Here is a 19121-nt window from a genome sequence, read left to right as displayed (position 1 = left end):
CACTGACAAGAAGGGCTAAAACTGAAAGGACTGACAATACCAAAATTTGACAAGACTGTACAGTACAACCACTTTGGAAAACAACCACCCAACAATTTTACTCTTAGAGGGGATATAGTATGTGCATCAAATAACATACATAAAAACACTCACAGCAGCTTTATTTTTAATAATAAAAAATTAGTCATAATTCAAATGTCCACTAATAGAATAATAACCCACTAATGGAAAACTACATAGTACTAAAAAGAATATATAACAGTATCATGGATGAATATTATGGATATACTGCAATGTAGAAAAAGTTATTCCATTTATGTGAAATTCAAAAAATTCAAAAACAATAAAATTATAATAGTCATTATTTGGGGTGGCAAGGAAACTGAACATTGACTATAAAAAGTACTAAACAGGGGTGTAAGATGGGGTTCTCTAAAGCAGAACAATCAAAATAAAATATACATATAATTACTCAGGGGATTTATTACATAGCTTACAGGATCAGAGGCACAAGAGTCCATAATGGCCATATGGGTGATCAGAGGTAGCACAGTACACAATGGTGTACTCTGGAAAGCCAGAGGACCCAGTAGCTGCTCAACCCAAGAAAAGGGGAACCACAAACAAGAGGGATCAGATGCAGTAACAGTCCAAGGTCAAAGGCCTTGAAGCTTGCTGAGAGTCACAAGTGCAAGTCTATATTGAAAGGCTAAAGAAAATAGAGACCTGGAGAGTGATGTCCAAAGGAACAGCAGCAAAGGACACATCCACTCAAGATAAGCTCTTCAAAATGGGCACACTTCCTTCTTTTCTCCATTTTTATTCTATCAGCGATATAAGTCTATTGAGTGGTGCCATTCACAATCAGGGTGGGGCTTTCCCGCTTCATTTCAGGAGTTCTGGGCCTATAAATTGGTTCAAGCCTGGGAATTTAGGGATCATGATTCTCTGCTGCTACAATCTGTGATAGATTTTTCTTCAACTGTCCTAAATTTTTCTGCTTACATAAATCCAGTAAAAATTTAGTATGCTTTGCATCTATTTCACTTCTGGGAACACCATGATTTATTAGCTAATGCATAGATCTACATGTGCAAGACTATTTCAATCACTATTTTGCCTTTATTGTCCGTAACAATAAGTACACCCACCTAGCCCTTGGCAGTTAACCAGTAGGGTCCCTGCCACTCTGGGATCCAATTATACACACTGCACTTAAGGATCTCTATTCAGTGACTTTGATCTTCATCAAAACATCTGGCATACAGAGAAGAGCAATGATGGACCTCTTTATTCAGGATGCTGATGCTTACCTCCCAAATCTGTTTAAGATTATTAGTGAAAAGTATATTTTTCTAGACTTTCCCCATGTAGAGGAGGAGTAGGTTTTCCCTGGCTTCCTTCCAGCATTACCATTTTCCCCAGCCTTTGAATACCCTCATCAACAGTACACTAAGAAATATCAGGCATCTCCAGCTTATTAACAGTGGGCCACTTTTTGATCTGCATTTCAGGCAATCAACCAAATGAACTGGTGACACCTTTTTTAACTCCATGAGATGCAACATTAAATCCAGAATGTCCACTTAATGGGCCCATATCAAGAAGTTCACCCTGATTCACATTTATCTTCTTTCCACCATTATTCTACACTCTTAAAATCCTTTCCCACCAGGAGTGGTGGCACATACCTGCAATCCCAGCTCTAGGGAGGCTAAAGCAAAATCACCATGAGTTCGAGGCTAACCTGGGCTACACTGTGAGTTCAAAAGGCCAGCCAGCACTACAAAGTGAAGTTTTATCTCAAAACAAACTCCTTCCCCATACCATCTCCAGGCCCCTGCTGATAAGAATTAGAAAACTCAAGAAGTTCTTTGGGAATATACTATATCTCCTCATGATGCTGTGTACTTCATCTTGAGGAAAGTTGTGAGATTTTAGTCTGTTTATAGGACTAAAGGCAACATGGGAATGGCAAGGAAGTAAAAATGGACTATAAAAGGCATCACAGAGGCTTCTGGAGTGTTAGAAATGTTCCACATCTTTATCTGGGTGGTACTTAAAAGAGTCTATACATAGGAAAAGCTCCTAATGCTATACAATTAATATTAATGCATTTTACTAAAAACATGTTATACGTCAAATTTAAAAATTACTATGAAATCCAAGTGGGTGATTATCTTGCAAAATCATACTGTAGAAAGTACACTATATGTTTCTTCTAAAACACCAAAAAATAAATTGGTCAGAGTTGTAGTCCCAGCTGTCTCATTTAGGTGCCTTAGGTCATTTGGTGTTACAATAACAATATACCTGAGACTGGCTGACTTACAAAAGAAAAAAGATTATTGGGTTCAGGATTCTGGTGTCTTCTGGTGCCAGGTGAGGGTTCCCTGGCTGTGTCAGCACATAGAAAAAAAGGGAAACAACCTTGTTTGCCTTCAGTACATATGTGAGGAACAAAGCAAGAATGCATGGGATACGCTCATTCTTAAAACCCGTTCTCATAGAGAACTAACCCACTTCTAAAAACCTAACTCACCAGCAGGACCAGCAGTACTCCTTTCATAAGAATGGTCATGAGCCAATCACCTCTCACTAGGCTACCTCCTAAAGGTCCCACTACCCTTCAAAGCTGTTACACTGGGGACCAAACTTACAGAGCATAAAACCTTTGGGGGTCAGACTATACCCAAACCATAGCAGATGTGTAACCTAAAATATTATGTAAGTCATTTAACTGGGTTATCTCCTTTATGTGCTCATGTGGGTTAGTACAGATAATTCTTACAGTTCTTTCTTTCTCCATCCAATATAGTCACCAAAGTAAACTGTTTAATTAGAAAACCAAGATTCTCAAATTTCAAACTACCATACAGTCACCTAAGGCTTAAATGTAATAAGACTACAATAGGTCTTGTAATTCTAATTCAAGAAGTTTAAAATTAGATAACTACCTGCTACTGTTTATCCTGAACTGTCTATACCTACATTTTCTTCTACTTTAGGCTAGATATTTTACTGCTACCTCTTCAGAAGCCAAGAAACCTGACAGCTAGATTACCTTCCCTTTCTTTCCGAAGGATTGGTTATTCATTTTCTAGGCCATGCACAAACACCACCTTCTTTAAAATGCCATCCCTCCTACAGTCATTTAGTCAAAATGAATTGTTCCTTCTTTTGTGTACCCACAGCATGTTGCTTGTACATCTACTATAGCCCTTATTTCATTCTGTATTTTAGCTGCAGTACTTGTTTTCATGCATGCAGGTAGGTCCTTTTCAAAGGAAGAATATATTTACACTCACCAGTCAGATCAGCCAAATCAACCATAGAAATCAATAGGTGACAACACAATGAGATCACCTTCATATTTGATTCTATGTCAATAGTGGCAAAGTGAGATACTATATACTAAAAGTGCAATCCCCTACACAGAGCAGGAAGAGATTACATTGAACAGTCAAGATCCTGAGCTAATCATAGGCCTTACTTTAGCTTACTCTCCAGAAAAATAATGAAACAGCAAAGGTGGACAGTTGAATAAAGAAGTAAATTAGTCTTATAATGGAGGAATTATCAAAACAATTTTTTATATTTTATGTCAATAGATGATTAGAAAAAAATTTTAAAAACAGATGGTTAGAGAAGATGCAGGTAGACTATTTGGAAGCTATTCAACATCCCTCTTCTGTTAACTGAAACTGCTCCTGTCCACCTAGTTGGCACAATATAACCTCTTATATCCTTAATCATAAATGATTGGTAGGATACTCAGAGATCTTCCTCAAAAACTTTAGAAACACTCCACAAAAATAAAGTGAGTACTTTGAATGGCTGAAATGATGAGATGTAAATAATTAGAGAGCTGTTGATGACACTTTCTTCCCAATACAAAAAAAGGCAAATTTGTGGTTAAAGAAAATCAGGCTTACTTACAATATACAGCAAAGATGAGAAACAGTTTTTGGCCCTTCTATCCTTAGCCCACTATTTCTAGCATCTCATCCTATATGAGCTCTTTTACTAAAGCTAGTTCAATTTGAATCATCATTTGCAACCAGAGCAATCTTGTATAAAGATAGTTAATTTGAAGACACCTCAATTCATAATGCTTCCCTAGAATTTACACTGTTGTATCATCTCTTGCCACAACTGTAGGTTGAGCCTGGGAACTACTTTGACCAACAAAGTAACAGCAAAAGCAAAGTTGTGCCAGTTTTAGATCTATCCTTAAATGACCCAGCAATTAAGGCAATAGCTCTTTGAATACTAGGAAACCAACTATCACACCATAAGACTAATGAATTAACCATGTAGAGACCCACCTGTAAAAGAACCACAGCCCTAGCCAACAGTCCCAGTCAAGCCTCTAAAGGACCACAGTTACATCAGAATCTCAACCAATACTACGTGAAGCAAAGAAGTTAATTCAAAGAAATATGAAAGCTCTAAAATAAAGAACTGAAACAAATTAGACTCCTCCAAATAAAAGACTAAATCCAAAAATGGTCAACTGAAATGAACAGACATGTCTCAGAAGAAGTACAAATGCCCAATAAATATAAGAAAAAATGTTTAGTATCACTGGCCATTAAAGAAATGCAAATTAAAACAACACTAAGAATTCATCTTACTCCATAATAAATGAATATCATTAAGAAATCAAACAATAAATTTTGATAATACTGCAGAGAAAAGGAAACTCTTCTACATTGTTAGTGGAATGTAAACTAACACAACCATTATGGAAGTTTGGAGGTTTCTCAGAAAACTAAAAATAGAAATTACATTCAAACCAGCTATTCCCTACTAGATATCTTCCCAAAAGAGTTAAATATTATAGTGATACATAAATACCCATGTCTGTAGCAGCTCAATTCATAATAGTTAAATCTTGAAAGCAGCCTATAGGTCCATCCACAGTTGAATGGACTTTAAAATATGGTACTAATACACATGGAATACTACTCTGCTCTCAAGGATAAATGTGAGTCATTTGTAGGAAAATGGATACAGCTTGAGACCAAAATGTGAAGTGAAATAAATCAGACACACAAACTTAAGTACTGTATGGCTTCTGAGATGAAAAACCCAAGGTATAAATAAATTAAAGAACAAAATAAAGTAGATAAAAAAGAGAGAGACCAGCAAATAAGAGACCAAGAGATAAGGGGAAAGAAGATAAAAAGATGTATCACATACATGTACCAAATAGAATGAAAGTAGTCATTATGTATCACAAACATCCAGATTTTGAGGCCAGCTTGGATTACACTATGAGACTTTGCATCAGAAAATCTCAAATTAAAAAATAAATAAATAAAATAAAAACAGGGAGGAAAGAAGGAAAAAAGAAAAATGGGAAAGCTATTACACTGTAGTTTTAAATTAAGTTTTGCAGTGTTCTGTGGTACAAAATATAACTAAAAAGTTCAGTTCATATTCAGGTAACTTGGAATTATATTTTTTTCCTAATAAAGATTATGCCTTGGAGCAGGAATTGGCAAACTATTGCCCTTAAATCAATTCTGGCCTGCCATTTGTTTTTCAGTTGTTTTTTGTTTTGTTTTATTTTTTTTCCTGTTACCAGGGATTGAACTCCAGACCTTGCTCTTGCAAGGCAGGCCCAGCTCCACTGAGCTAAATCCCCAGCCCTCTGCCCTTTCTTTCTGTAAATAAAGGTTTACTGGGCCACAATCACACTCATTCATTTACAAGCTTTCACGCTACAAGGCAAAAAAAATAGCTGTGACAGAAATAGTATATCCCACAAATTCTAAAAAAATAACTATCTAGGGCTGGGGATTTAGCTCAGTGGTTCCACCACCTGCCTCGGAAATGCAAGGTCCCGGGTTCGATATCTGGTACCAAAAAAAAAAAAAATTACTATCTTTTACAGAAAAAGTTTGGCAAACCCGGTCATACAGTACTTGGCAAGTATTTTAATACAAAAATCATTTAAAATGTAAACCAACTTTACAATCAACTTCCCATGCTTAAAGTTAACATTACAGATATTTAGTAATTTTAATCTAACACAATATAAAGTACATCATTGGTACTTACTATACTAAGTTGTATTGTTTAACAAGCGAGGCTATGGTTAAACTAATACATTTCTTATGGATAGAAAAACAAAAAGTTAGACCCATCACTACAAGGCTGCTTAAAAGTTTCTACTATGGGGCATGTCTCCATTATTCAGCTATGCGCCTCTTGTGTATCAGGTATGACTCATTTCTGAATGCCATTAAGAATCAGAAAAGATTAACTATTTTATGATGATGCATAATTGACAATATTTTAAAATTAGTACTTCAGAAACCCATCTGCAGACAAAAACTGGAAAACTCAAGTCCAATATTTACCTAAGTTAATGATTACCAAACAGTCCTACCAAAAATGTCTGATAATGCTCCAACTCTAGACTTTCTTTCAGGATTTGATATGTCAGAAAGTATCTCCCTTTTTATACATAATATTATTTTTCCATATGCCCCAAGTCATTAACTCCAAACATACAGTCTAAGACCTACCTCCTTATCCATGAAATTTACTATTTTAATCTACCAATTAAAAATTTCTGTCAACAATCATTATAAAAAGTTTTATTTTGCTATTGCATTTCCATCCTGCATCACTGTACCCTCTGAATTACACTTTAAAAACTATCTTTTAAAAAATTATAGACAGCTTTCTCCATAGTTCTGAGTGTGGGGCCAGGGATTTAGCTCAGTGGTGTCACTGCCTGCCTCACTAGCACAACGACCCGAGTTCGATCCCCGGTACAAAAAAAAAAAAAAGGTCTGAATAAGTCTCAGAAAAATATCAGACTTTCCCACAGTTACTTCATTTTAAACCTATACCTCAAAAACTTCAAATTATTTCCATTAGTAACTACACTGCAAATAGCATCTTCTAACTGCCCAAAATTTAAGCTTGAAAATAAGAAATCAGACCAAGCAGAACCGTAGTAGGGTACTGATCCTTAATTATGCCCCTAAAATAAGATAAAGTGGTGGAAAAAGAGCATGAAAATTAAAATATTGAAGTCAGATTTCTAAAAGTTGTATTGATTGGTTCCTGTTGCCATGTTTACAAAGATACTTACATTTAAATTTATTATAATACACAACATGTAATGAGTGCTTATGTATATGTGGACACACTCATTAAATGCTTATATTATCTCATCACATCAACCCTCTAAGTCAGGTATTATTGTTTTTATTTTGGTACCGGGGATTGAACTCAGGTTCTTGTGCTTGCGAGGCATGCAGCAGAACCAGTGAGCTAAATTCCTGGCCCCAGTAAGGCAGGTATTATTAGTATTACTTCCCATTTCATAGATGAGAAAACTAAAGCTTAGAGAAGTAACTCTGAAAACTTCATTCTACTTAGATATAAACTCAAGTGGGCTAATCCTGAACCTACCTATTATTCTGAAAATTTGTGTAAACCTAAAACTTGATTGTTCATGAAAAGTATGTTGTCTTATTTTTACAACAACTTTATATATATAATAGGAAAATAATAGCTATTTTGAGGAAAGCACTATTTCTTATTTTCAGGTCTCTGGTATACCAATACATTCTAAATTTAAAAAGAAAAATAATACCTCAAATATTTCTAAATCACTATTATTCTTCTAAGCTTGATTATGGGAATCAATTATTATACTTGTATTCATGTAATTTTTATTCTAAGCCTTAAGCATTTTGCAATTTGAACTCTCTGTAGCATGTAATATTGAAGGAAATAAAATTGCACATATTATGTAGTGGAAGTAACATTTATTTCAATTTACACTTGGTATAAATGTCAGTACAGCATCATTTTTCAGCAAATTTTCCTTTTTAAAGGAAGATGTTTCAGTTCAATAATCTTGTTGTCAGCAATAGACTATAGATAACATGAAGATAATCAATCATAGAATGGGAAACACAACGTATGGTTGTCTGATTGGGATTAATATAGTTTCAGAGTTGAAGGAGATTTTAGACATCTAGGCAACTTTCCATTTTGTGGCTAATGATACCAAATTCCCATTAGAAATATCCTAAATAGAATTCCACTCAATGAAGTATGTAGTAGTAACAGAATGAAGTCTAGTATGTCATTTCTAGCCTTTGCTTTCATAGGTTTTCTGAATAAATAATATATGCAGTTACCATTTTAATATCAAAAAGGAAAAAAATGGGAGGTGGTGATTGAGCAAAATATTTTTAAGGGTAAATCCAGGGTAACATAACTTGCACAGTAAAGATTATTATAGAAAACTACTATTTCTACAGGAAGGAGGAGAAGAAATATTAATAATATTAATAATAATAATAATAATAAGGCTCTTACATACAATTCCAAAAGTTCATTTGCAGGGGAGAGACTATTATTTCCTAAAGAGGTACTGAACAGCTCTGGTACTGTATGCTTTAAAAAAGTATCCCATTTTCATATGAGGTCTAGATGCACTAGACTAAATAAATGCTAAGAGAATCCACAATTGTAATATATATACCTTTAATATGTTAGTATGCTTTAATACACTATGACTCTCCAAAAGGAAGGCACTTTCCAAGTGTATCTGACCATATAAAAATGCTTTCATCTATGACTGTTATAACATCTCTAGGACAAGTTCTGGAGAGCAAAATTTAGGAAAGACTAGGAGACACTTTTAGTAGAAAAAGACACCAAAGACCCATAGCTGATCATCAATTCAAATAAAGCAATTAAAAAAAGCTATTTTTAAAATCTTTCTATTACATGTATACTACAATTTTAAAAAGGCCTTAGATGATCATTCTTATGTGAAGTATAAAAAAATGGAAGTCAATCACTATGAGTGCTACTGGTATATAAATTAACCATTCTTGATCTTAGGAGCTCTAGGTTTAATCCACTGTCATACCCTAACTTAACTTGCTCTGCTTCTAATTTAAAGCTATCTACCTGCAGAGCACTTTCATGAAAAAAGCAAGAAAAAGGGAAAAGGGGGCATGATATACTATGACATACTATGTTCTTAGGAAAAAAAAATAGAAAGCAAAAATGCACCAAGACTTCAGGGAGCCTCTAGAAAAGGAGTTACCTGGCCAGTGCATATTTTGTCTTCTAAAAACTTCCCTTTCTCTTGTGCTATAGTCTCATTATATATGTCGCCCAAATTCCTATGTTGAAATGTAACCCTCAAAGTGATGATGTTAACAAGTGGAATCTGGGAGATGGTTAGGTCATGAGGTCTCCACCCTCATGGATGGGATTAATGCCGTTATAAGAGACTAGAGGCAGGTCTTATGCTCTTCCACCTTGTGAGGTGTACACAGCTAAAAGGCAGTCCTCCTGAGCAACAGGCCCTCATCAAACACTAAACCTGCAGATGCCTTGATAGCAGTATTCCCAGCCGCCAAAAGTATAAGAAGTTACTTTCTGTTGTTCAGAAATTACCCAGTCAAAAATAACAAATAACTTTGTTATTATAGCCTTCTCTGTGATTCTGGTGAGGTCATCGTCCCTTTCCCAGGGATGTACATATTATACAGACCTGGCCAAAGTTTCACCTTCCTATTCACAATGATTAAGCCAAATATGAACACGGGAGCTAAGCCAGGTAAAGAAGCACCTTGGAATTTTATATACAAATGTTGTAAGAAAGAAAATCTTTCCTCTGGGCTCACTAGATGAGAAAAGGAAAGCCTGAAATTCTCCATTATTGTAACTTCTCAAACTGTCCCTTCCCTCCCAATTCTGACTATAAGAAGAAAGTCAGCCTGCAGCATACTTAGCACCAAAATGGAGAATAAGGGCCCATGATTACATTAAGTCCTTTTTAATCCCACATTTTTCATTAGTGCATATTGGTTATACAGATTAATGGGTTTCATTTTGGCTGATTTGTACATTTATATATTTTAATCAGCCACTCCCCATTCCCCACCACCACCATTATCTCCCTTACTCCATCCTCCCCTCTGGTTTCACATGTTTGGAGTGGGGTGTATAATGTATTTTGATCATATTCATGCCCCTATTACCTACCCTTATATTCCATTCCCTTGTCTTTCCTCTTTCCTGTTCTTTTTTCTTGTCTAATAAAAGTCTTCCAGTTTCTGGATCCCTAAACTCAGCTCCTCCACTATACTCTGAATATCTCGAAGAAAAATATCTCAAAATAATTCATAGATATTAAAGTTAATAAAGATAAGAATATTAGTATATCCTTTTTAAGGAATGCAAATTTATAATTTCTAACTTTTAAAATTCATATACTTTCAACCCATTCAACTTATAATAAATAATCTTACACTATACAAGTCTGTAAAAATGTAAAACAGTGAAAAATTAGAAATCTTAATATGCATCAATTAAGTGATTTAACATAACCTATGATGCAATAAAATAGAGCCATTAAAAAGTGTACATGAATACCTTTAAAGATCTATGCAATAATTTTATGTCCCAAGAAGTACAATGTAGAAGAATAATCTTATAGTAATTCTTTTGGGGGGCCTTTTTTTTTTTTTTGAGACAGGGTCTCACTATGTAGTTGAGACTGACCTGGAACTCACTTTGTAGCCCAGGCTGGTCTCGAACTCACAGGGATCCTCCTGCCTCAGCCTCCCAAGTGCTGGGATTACAGGTGTGCGCCACCATGCCCGGCTATCTTATAGCAATTTTAACCACTCAGCTACATTTTCTTCAATTGTAAAATGGTGATAATACTAATATCATGGGAATTAAGTGAATTATTATGCTCCCTATAGATTCCAGGAAAAGTGTTTTACACTTGGTAAGCTTCCAATAATGTTAACTGTTATTATTTCCACTAATATGAAAATATATCCAAAATATACTGTAGAAGGGAAAAAAAGAAAAGAAATAGATACAGAATACTATTTGAGAAAGGATCAAATGCTTACAAGGAGACAACATAAGCAGAAGCTACAGAAAACTAGAGAATGCCTGCCTTATTCTCAAAGGGATAGCCACTCTAACCATTGTCATATGAGAAAGAGGTTGTAATGTTGCTGAATCTTAAACTAAAAATATGAATTTTATACAAAATACATTTTTTCTTTTAAGTGTTAGAAACTGACACTTTTCTAAAAACAGCATGGAACAAAATACAATTTGTGTAACTTGTTTATAGCCACTGGCTCATCAATTTGCAAATTATGACATACTATATAATTCCATATATAAATATTTAAATATGATATCTAAATATATATATATATATATATATATATTTTAAGTGGTAACATGAGAAAGACTGGAGAAATAAGGTGATGGAGCTTAATTTCATATTTAGTCTTTTTTAACAACACAAATTAAGATTTTTAAACTAATTAAAAGCATGAATTAAGAATTCAAAAGTTTTCTGTTTGCAATTTAATACAAATGTATCTTCTATCACATAGATAATGATTTTATGAAAGTAAAAATTTTAATTAAGTGGTAACATGAGAAAGACTGGAGAAATAAGGTGATGGAGCTTAATTTCATATTTAGTCTTTTTTAACAACACAAATTAAGATTTTTAAACTAATTAAAAGCATGAATTAAGAATTCAAAAGTTTTCTGTTTGCAATTTAATACAAATGTATCTTCTATCACATAGATAATGATTTTATGAAAGTAAAAATTTTAAAGTATACACTAGAATCAAAACATTTAGTACTAACTCAAGGGGATGGAGAAGGGCTCCAACCATTGTAATGTTTCATCGCTTTGATGTCTAAAAATAGTATTTACGGGCCAGGATTTAGCTCAGTGGTTCCACCCCCCGCCTTGCTAGCACAAGAACCTGAGTTTGAGGTCCAGTACCAAAAAAAAAAATAGTATATTTTACAATATTCAATTTCTTATGTCCAATGCATCCAGTAGCTCATAACCTGAATTAGATTCTAAATATCATTAATTTCAAGTATATTTTTTTCTTAATGTTTGTTATGGCTTGTATCTAGGTGTTCTCCCAAAGCCTCGTGTGGGCATAAGTGGAGCTTTTCAGAGATGGCTGGATATAGGGTGTGTGATGCTGGGATTAATGGTACAATGGATAGAATGAATATAAGGAATACAAAAAGACCTGCTGCCATTGCTTGCCACTACTTTGCTGTTTTGCTGCCTTCTGCCCATCACAAACTGATTCTCCTCTGCAATGCCCCTCTGCCATGCCACCCTGCTTTGGAGCCAGCCAACTATGAACTGAAACCTCTACAAACTGTGAGCCCAATAAACCTTTCCTTTTTTTTCTTTTTTGGTCCAGGGGATTGAACTCAGGTCCCTGTGCATGCGGAGCAGGTGGCAGAGCCACTGAGCCCAACCTTTCCTCTTTTAACTTTGGGTGTTGGGTATTTTGTCTCAGCAACAAGAAAAGTAACTAAGACAATGTTTTTAAAAAGGAGAGTAAACATTTTTATCCTATTTCACAATATCTATTGTACATTTGGTCCTCAATTACACTTTCGGTTTAGGGGAAGGGAAACTGGGGCGGGGATAGGGGAAAGAAAGGAAAGGGAAGGAAAAAATGGAAACAAAGCTTTTCTAAATAAGGAGGGTTACAGGGGTTGAAGGTAGGGAAGGAAAATGAGAAAAAATAAGAACCAAGATATATTATGTACAGGTACAAATTCCTTATGATGAATAGGATCATTACGTATACCTAAAAGGTACCAATACACTTAGTTAATAAAAAATAATAAAGAACTTTAAAAATTTTCTAAGCATTCAGATAGTACTTGTTCTTCATTTTTATTAACATTTTCAGCAGCTGACACAGTCATCATTCCAAAATTACCAAGTGAAATGAAAAAAGTAAAACAATTTATTATAGTAATATTCATTCTGACTCCCTAAACCCAGGAGTTAAAATACCTCTTTTTTAGAACATTACCTTGAGTCTAACTGAATATAATATTATTTATAGTTCTTAGCAAGTCTTTTATGTGCTTCCCAATGATAGATTAGAAACTAAAAGACAAAGATCAAGTGTATAAGGTCATAATTAAAAAACAAATACATTACAGAATTACACTGCCATACTACAATAAGACATTCAGAATGGAATACAGACATATAATTGCTAAGTTTTATTCTGGCATTGCCACTGGTGTAATCCTGCAAGTTACTTAACCTCTCTAACTCCTCAATCAGTGCAAGAGGAGTAAGATACTACCTTATAAAAGTTTTAAGGATTAAATAACATATCCAAAGCAGTCAGCATAAATAAAACATTAAAGTGTCCAATTAATATTATCTATAATTATTTAAGCCCAATTTAAAAATATGTTCCATATTTTGTCTCAGAAAGCAAGAAATGTATAGCAGTTTAAAATCCTGTATCAAAAGTGGCTTGTTATGAAAACAGCTTATACTTATCTACATAAAAAATAAAATATAGCGGTACTTTATTCCTTGAAATGCCTATGAATGCAGCATAAATTTGTCAATATCAAACCTAATGTTTTCATGTTGGTACTGGAATATAAATTCTTAAGAGGATACAAAATGGAGCCTCTTTTTTCATTCCTACATCCCTCACTTAGCACAAGAACTGGCACACAGTAGGTGCTGAATGTTGAATGGATTATTTTATTGGTTCCTCATATGAATTCAAAAAGGTAATCATAACTACCCTGATTAAAGGTAAGAACATTGAAGTACAATGTGGCTGAATATCTTCTAAACAGTATAATTTTTTTTTTTTATCAGTAGTATCTTGACCAGCAGAATATCAGTAGTATCTTAACCAGCAGGTAGTAATTATAACTACCCTGATTAAAGGTAAGAACATTGAAGTACAATGTGGCTGAATATCTTCTAAACAGTATAATTTTTATTTTTATCAGTAGTATCTTGACCAGCAGGATTAACCATCAATATAACGGCACTGTCAGAAAAATTTTACCCATAATTTCAAAATTCTCATTTTTGTTTTTTGCTTTTTTTGAGACAGGGTCTCACTATGTAGTTGAGACTGGCCTGGAAGTCATTATGTAGCTCAGGCTGGTCTCGAACTCACAGCAATCCTCCTGCCTCAGCCTCCCGAGTGCTGGGATTACAGGCATGCACCACCACACCCGGCTCAAATTCTCATTTTCAAGATGACATAAAATTCCATTACTCTAAAATAAATCTCATCAAACTATGCTCATCAACCAAATATGTGCAATTTAATACGATAAAACACACCCCGAAACATTATTAATATCATCCTGTTAATCAGGAATACATAGCATTTAATAAATACTCAAGTCCATTCACTCTAACCATCCTAAGTATCCTTTTAATAATAATAGCCAGTGGTTTATCTAAATGTTCTTGGATATCTGCTTTCTAAGATACTATATAAATTTCATACCATGCAGTTTTTTAATGAACACCTTATATGCAATCACTCCTTTTATGACAACAGGGCACAAAAGAAGCAAACAAAATCACCTCTTCGAAGAACTTTGAAATCTACTTTGAAGATATATATACAGTACATGAAACTGTTAGCAAACTGCTCCAAAGGAACATACAAACAGGAAAAGAACTAAAGATTATTGAGTACTCACTCTTAAATTAGTCATATTTACTAGGCATTTTCACATATATTATCTCAATTCTTAAAACTCTGTGACATTGGTATTGTCATTTTGACTTTGGAGAAGGAAAGTAAAACTCAGGTTAAATGACTTCCTAAAGTAAAGGGCACCCTGTTCAACTTATCCATGAATCTATCACCAGCAAAAGTAAAAAGAGACTCTTATTCATCACTTCCTCCCCAATAGCATACTGTTGATTCTCTATTAACAGACTCAGTTGAAACTGAATAGTCATCTCTTTTAATAGTCAAAACTATTACTACAATTTATAAAGTCTTTCGCCAGGTGGGGGATTTGCCTCAGTGGTTCTGCCGCCTGCCTCCCAAGCTCAAGGGCTCGAGTTCGATCTCCGGTACCAAAAAAATAAAGGGGGTGTGTGTGTGTTGGGATATACTTCAAGACAAAGGCCCTGGGTTAATGTCCTAGTACCAAAAAACAAAAGCTGATCAGAAATTAATTTAACTTTTTCCTATTTTGAATGTATATTTAATTCTCTAATGCGTTGTTTCCAACCAAAATTTTATTAAATAATCTGGTTTTACTCTTGCTGGTGATAGATTCGTGGATACATTGAACAGAAGTCCTTTAACCTCTCTGAGTTTTACTTTCCTTTGCAAGATCAAATGGCAATACTAATATCACAAAATTTTTTAACAATCATATAGATCGACATTAAAAACTCACATCAGAAAAAAAGGGTTGCCAAATCATATAGCTCCCTTTGGCAGGATTTAGGTTTTGTATGCAATAGTGATTTGCCTACATAACGACGTTTATTCCTAAAACAAAATATATTTCTATATACTTATCAATAAATGAGCCCTACAACAACAACAAAGAATATTGGCATATAATGTATAAGAATATGTTCAAGGAATGAAATAAAATAAACGTTTTAACAGTTCCATTGTTAGAGGAATAACATCTCTTTGGCTTAGAACTTGTTTTTTAAAATTTCGAATGACCACTTATGAATGACTGGTATACTCTGTATGTATAACTATAATCTTTTTGTTGTTTTAGTTTACAACTAGCCTTTATTTAACCTCTGCTAACTATCTTGTATGTGTTCCGGTATCTCCTTATGATTTCAAATCTACAGCTTAGGGCAAAAACAACTGTATAACACTAGTACAAAAGTATAATTTTTTAAGTGCTCTTTCATAAAAAATTGCATCTTTTTCTCACCCATGCCACTCCTGCTAAAAATTTAGGCAATAGATTATCACCTTTACCTAAGTACCTTAGTACCAAACATTAGCCATGGCTAGATAATATGATACTAAACAGTCACGGAAACGTAATCTACTTCTACATTCTATACATGTATTTATTATATTATTGTATATAATTGTATACTGTAATCCTTATAATGTTTTTGTGGAGTGCGTGGTTGAACTAGTGTTCTTCCTTGAAACAGCTTCTTTCAAAATAGAGAAAAGTAGGTGAAAAGCAACAGTCATAATATAGCCAGTCTGATACTTCTTTAGACTAAGTATAAACTATTGAAGGTATTAAAAACATTCTATATCTATCCTATATCTTGAAGTAACAGATACTCATTTGTCTAACATTACTCATTATCTCTACTATCAGTAGAGAACATTAGAAACAAAAGCATTAAAAATTCAACCTACGTCACCAAAGACCATGTAACCTTCATTTCTGACCAAAAACCCATAAAATAGTTAACATCTTGTTCTTAGAGAGAGACAATAAACTTCAATGTAAAATGTTTTCATGTACAACTATTTTATGCAAATACCTGTTCTTATTTTTCCTATTAAAAAATCAGATAACTAAAATACCCGTTACATTATTACACTGATTTCTAAGTACTAAATAATTTTAACAGTCAAGTAAAAAAAAAAAACTTTAGTAAATACTTCCTATCATTCTTTCAAAAATCTGATTCACTTAATTCCAATGGTCAGACATTTCAGTAGACAGTGCACTGTATTTGTCAAATTCATAACTCAAATGAGGATTTTAAAAAAATCTACAGGATGAAAGTTTCAAACTACAAATATCTTTCAAAAGGAATAAGAAACACCACAGTCAACTAAGAATTTTAAAAATTACAATATAATTTCACCAAAATATTATCAAATACATTATAAGATGGGAGGGTACACTATATTTTCCACTACCTTTGTAAAACAGATTTAGATAAAATCCTTTAAATGACTATGGTAAAACTTCCAAGGAGATTTTATAAAATAAGTTATCTGCCTTTTAGAAAGCCACAAATTATAACTTGTAAAAACTTCAATTTTAATTGTGGCCTCTTAACTCAGTTTTATTAAGTATGAAATCATAATACCTAAGCTCAGTAAAGAATAATTTTACATAGTAACTTACTGCATATTAACTTATTATGTACAATGTATCATGTAATTTCACATAGTAAAATTATAACATTTGAAGTTGTAGACTACACAAAATTATAAAAACACAGCTTCAATTTTGTAGTTTTTCCAAAAAATCACGTGCAATGTCAAGACCACAGAAATTACACTGCTTGCAATATAATCTACTTTTCACAAACTGCTAACTAGTGCTCTTTCCCTGATTTTTTTCTGTTTTTATGGTTCCATCAAAATAGATAATACTATACTTGTCTTTCAAGAAAAGGTCTTTAAAGAATTATTTCTGACATCAAACACCTATTCCATAACCAAATTCAATTGCCCTCTGTTATCACTTGTTCCAAATCTACAGATTATTTTTTATTACTTCAGCTACATCCTTATTCCTGGCCCTAGACTTTTACTTCTGGACTACTGCACCCCACCATATTCACAAGAAAGCTTCTCCAAATTGTCTTTAATTCTACTGTCAACATTATCTTCTTTCCTATGCCGCCTACCTCTTCTACCTAGGCTTTTGAAGGCCTTTATGTTGCATTTTTATTCTGCTATGGAGCCTCATCCTTGACGACATATTTATAAGGTTATTGCTGACTTTCAACTCACCTTAAAAAATGCCAGTTTCTTCTTGACTCCAGTAAGTATACTGAATTCTCCAGGTAATTACATTTCCTGTTAATCCATCTGAACATGGATTTTTTTTGCATTTAGACCCAAAATACACAGTGAACATATTTAGAAAATTTTTGTACAGTAATTACATACATTGTTTCTTCAATTCTTTGCTTATCAATGTTATCGCCATTGGAGTATACTTACACTAGCTAGCTACAGGCTATATGATAAAAAGCACACCATACAAGACCTAGCTTTGTTACGTGACCAAGGTAAGCTACTTAAGCAAAACTATGAGAAAGCTTAAATTTAAAAATTGTTCCTTTAAAAAATATGTTGTTTAACTTTTAAATATGTACAGGCCTTCATTTCTGGGCAGGGTGACATATTTTGGTTTCCACTAGACTTCACTTTCATTCCTTTATTAATTTTCAAAGCACAGCTAGAATTCACAGTGCAGTAGCAAGTTGTTATGGGGTATACACTTTTACATCCCATGATCAGATTCTGAGAAAATCAGCAGTTTCAACTTTAAGAATTCTGAGATACACTGAATCCTCACATAAGGAAACAGTTTCACCACTAAAAGAGAATAACACATCTGATTTGGGGGAGGAGTTCCCTTCCTCATAATGATTTAGACTACTTTATCTATCTCTGGGGTTTTCTATTAGCAAAATTCAATAAATTGCCCTTAGTGTTAAGGACTGCAAATAATGCCGAGGAAAGGAAATCTGTTTACCTAAAGGAGAGGAAAGGGAGTAGTGGGAATCATCTTTTCATAAAACCGAACAGCTAAATTAGGCATTGCACTCAGTATTCCCTGTAATCTTAGGGATTTTTTTTTCTACCTAATAATAAAAGCAAGTCTCATTCAATTTAGTCCCTTCTCGAGCACCCTCTCAACCTGTCAGAATTTGACAAGGGGGGAAAAAAAAAGAAGTAGGGGAGACACTAGGATTCCCGTCTACATTGCTTTTCTCCGAAATCACATCAGAGACTTGGATTTCCTTCACTCTAAACTAAGCTCTCTGATTCCAAATTTAGTTCTTTAACTCTCGCCTCGCCACTCAATTGCACATAAACCTTGCCAACTACAGAACCACAGCAGAAACCCCTACAAATAGGCTTGCTATTCATCTTGGAAGTCTTGCCCTGCAGCAACTGCCTATCGCCAAACTGAGGGACATTACCCAAATACAACGCAACGGAATCAGACATGCAGAGCACACACGACTTCCGCGAGGGGGGAAACGCAACCCGGGAAAAGTGCGCTCCTCACCAGCCTTGGAACCATCTACCTAGGGGTGGTGGTGGGGGTCCCCAGAAGGAAGGAGAAAGGAGCCAGTCGGGGCAGGGGGATCCTTCCCTCCTGAGTGAAAACGGCTGGATCCGGGCCGCAAGCTGTAGTCTGTCCTCGCTAAGGAAAGGAAAAGGCAAGCACAGGGCCTTTTGCTCTGAAAGGCGGAATGCAGACACTTTGCGAGTTCCGGACGCAAGACGACTCCCCCAGTCCCCGACAGAGCCAGAGGTGTCCCAGGGG

The 19121-nt window shown here is 34.4% G+C and overlaps 1 protein-coding gene across 7 annotated transcripts in view; it reads right to left on the bottom strand.

The window, feature by feature from the left end:
• Gphn (gephyrin) overlaps positions 1 to 19121 on the bottom strand; it is a 559105-nt gene that overhangs the window by 539381 nt on the left and 603 nt on the right. The window lies entirely within an intron of this gene.

The sequence above is a fragment of the Fukomys damarensis genome, unplaced genomic scaffold (genome assembly GCF_012274545.1).
Source record: "Fukomys damarensis isolate Sample0158 unplaced genomic scaffold, DMR_v1.0_HiC HiC_scaffold_21, whole genome shotgun sequence".
NCBI classification, from domain to species: domain Eukaryota; kingdom Metazoa; phylum Chordata; class Mammalia; order Rodentia; family Bathyergidae; genus Fukomys; species Fukomys damarensis.
The sequence above is the reverse complement of the archived record's forward strand: the minus strand, read 5'-3'. Positions and strand labels throughout refer to the sequence as shown.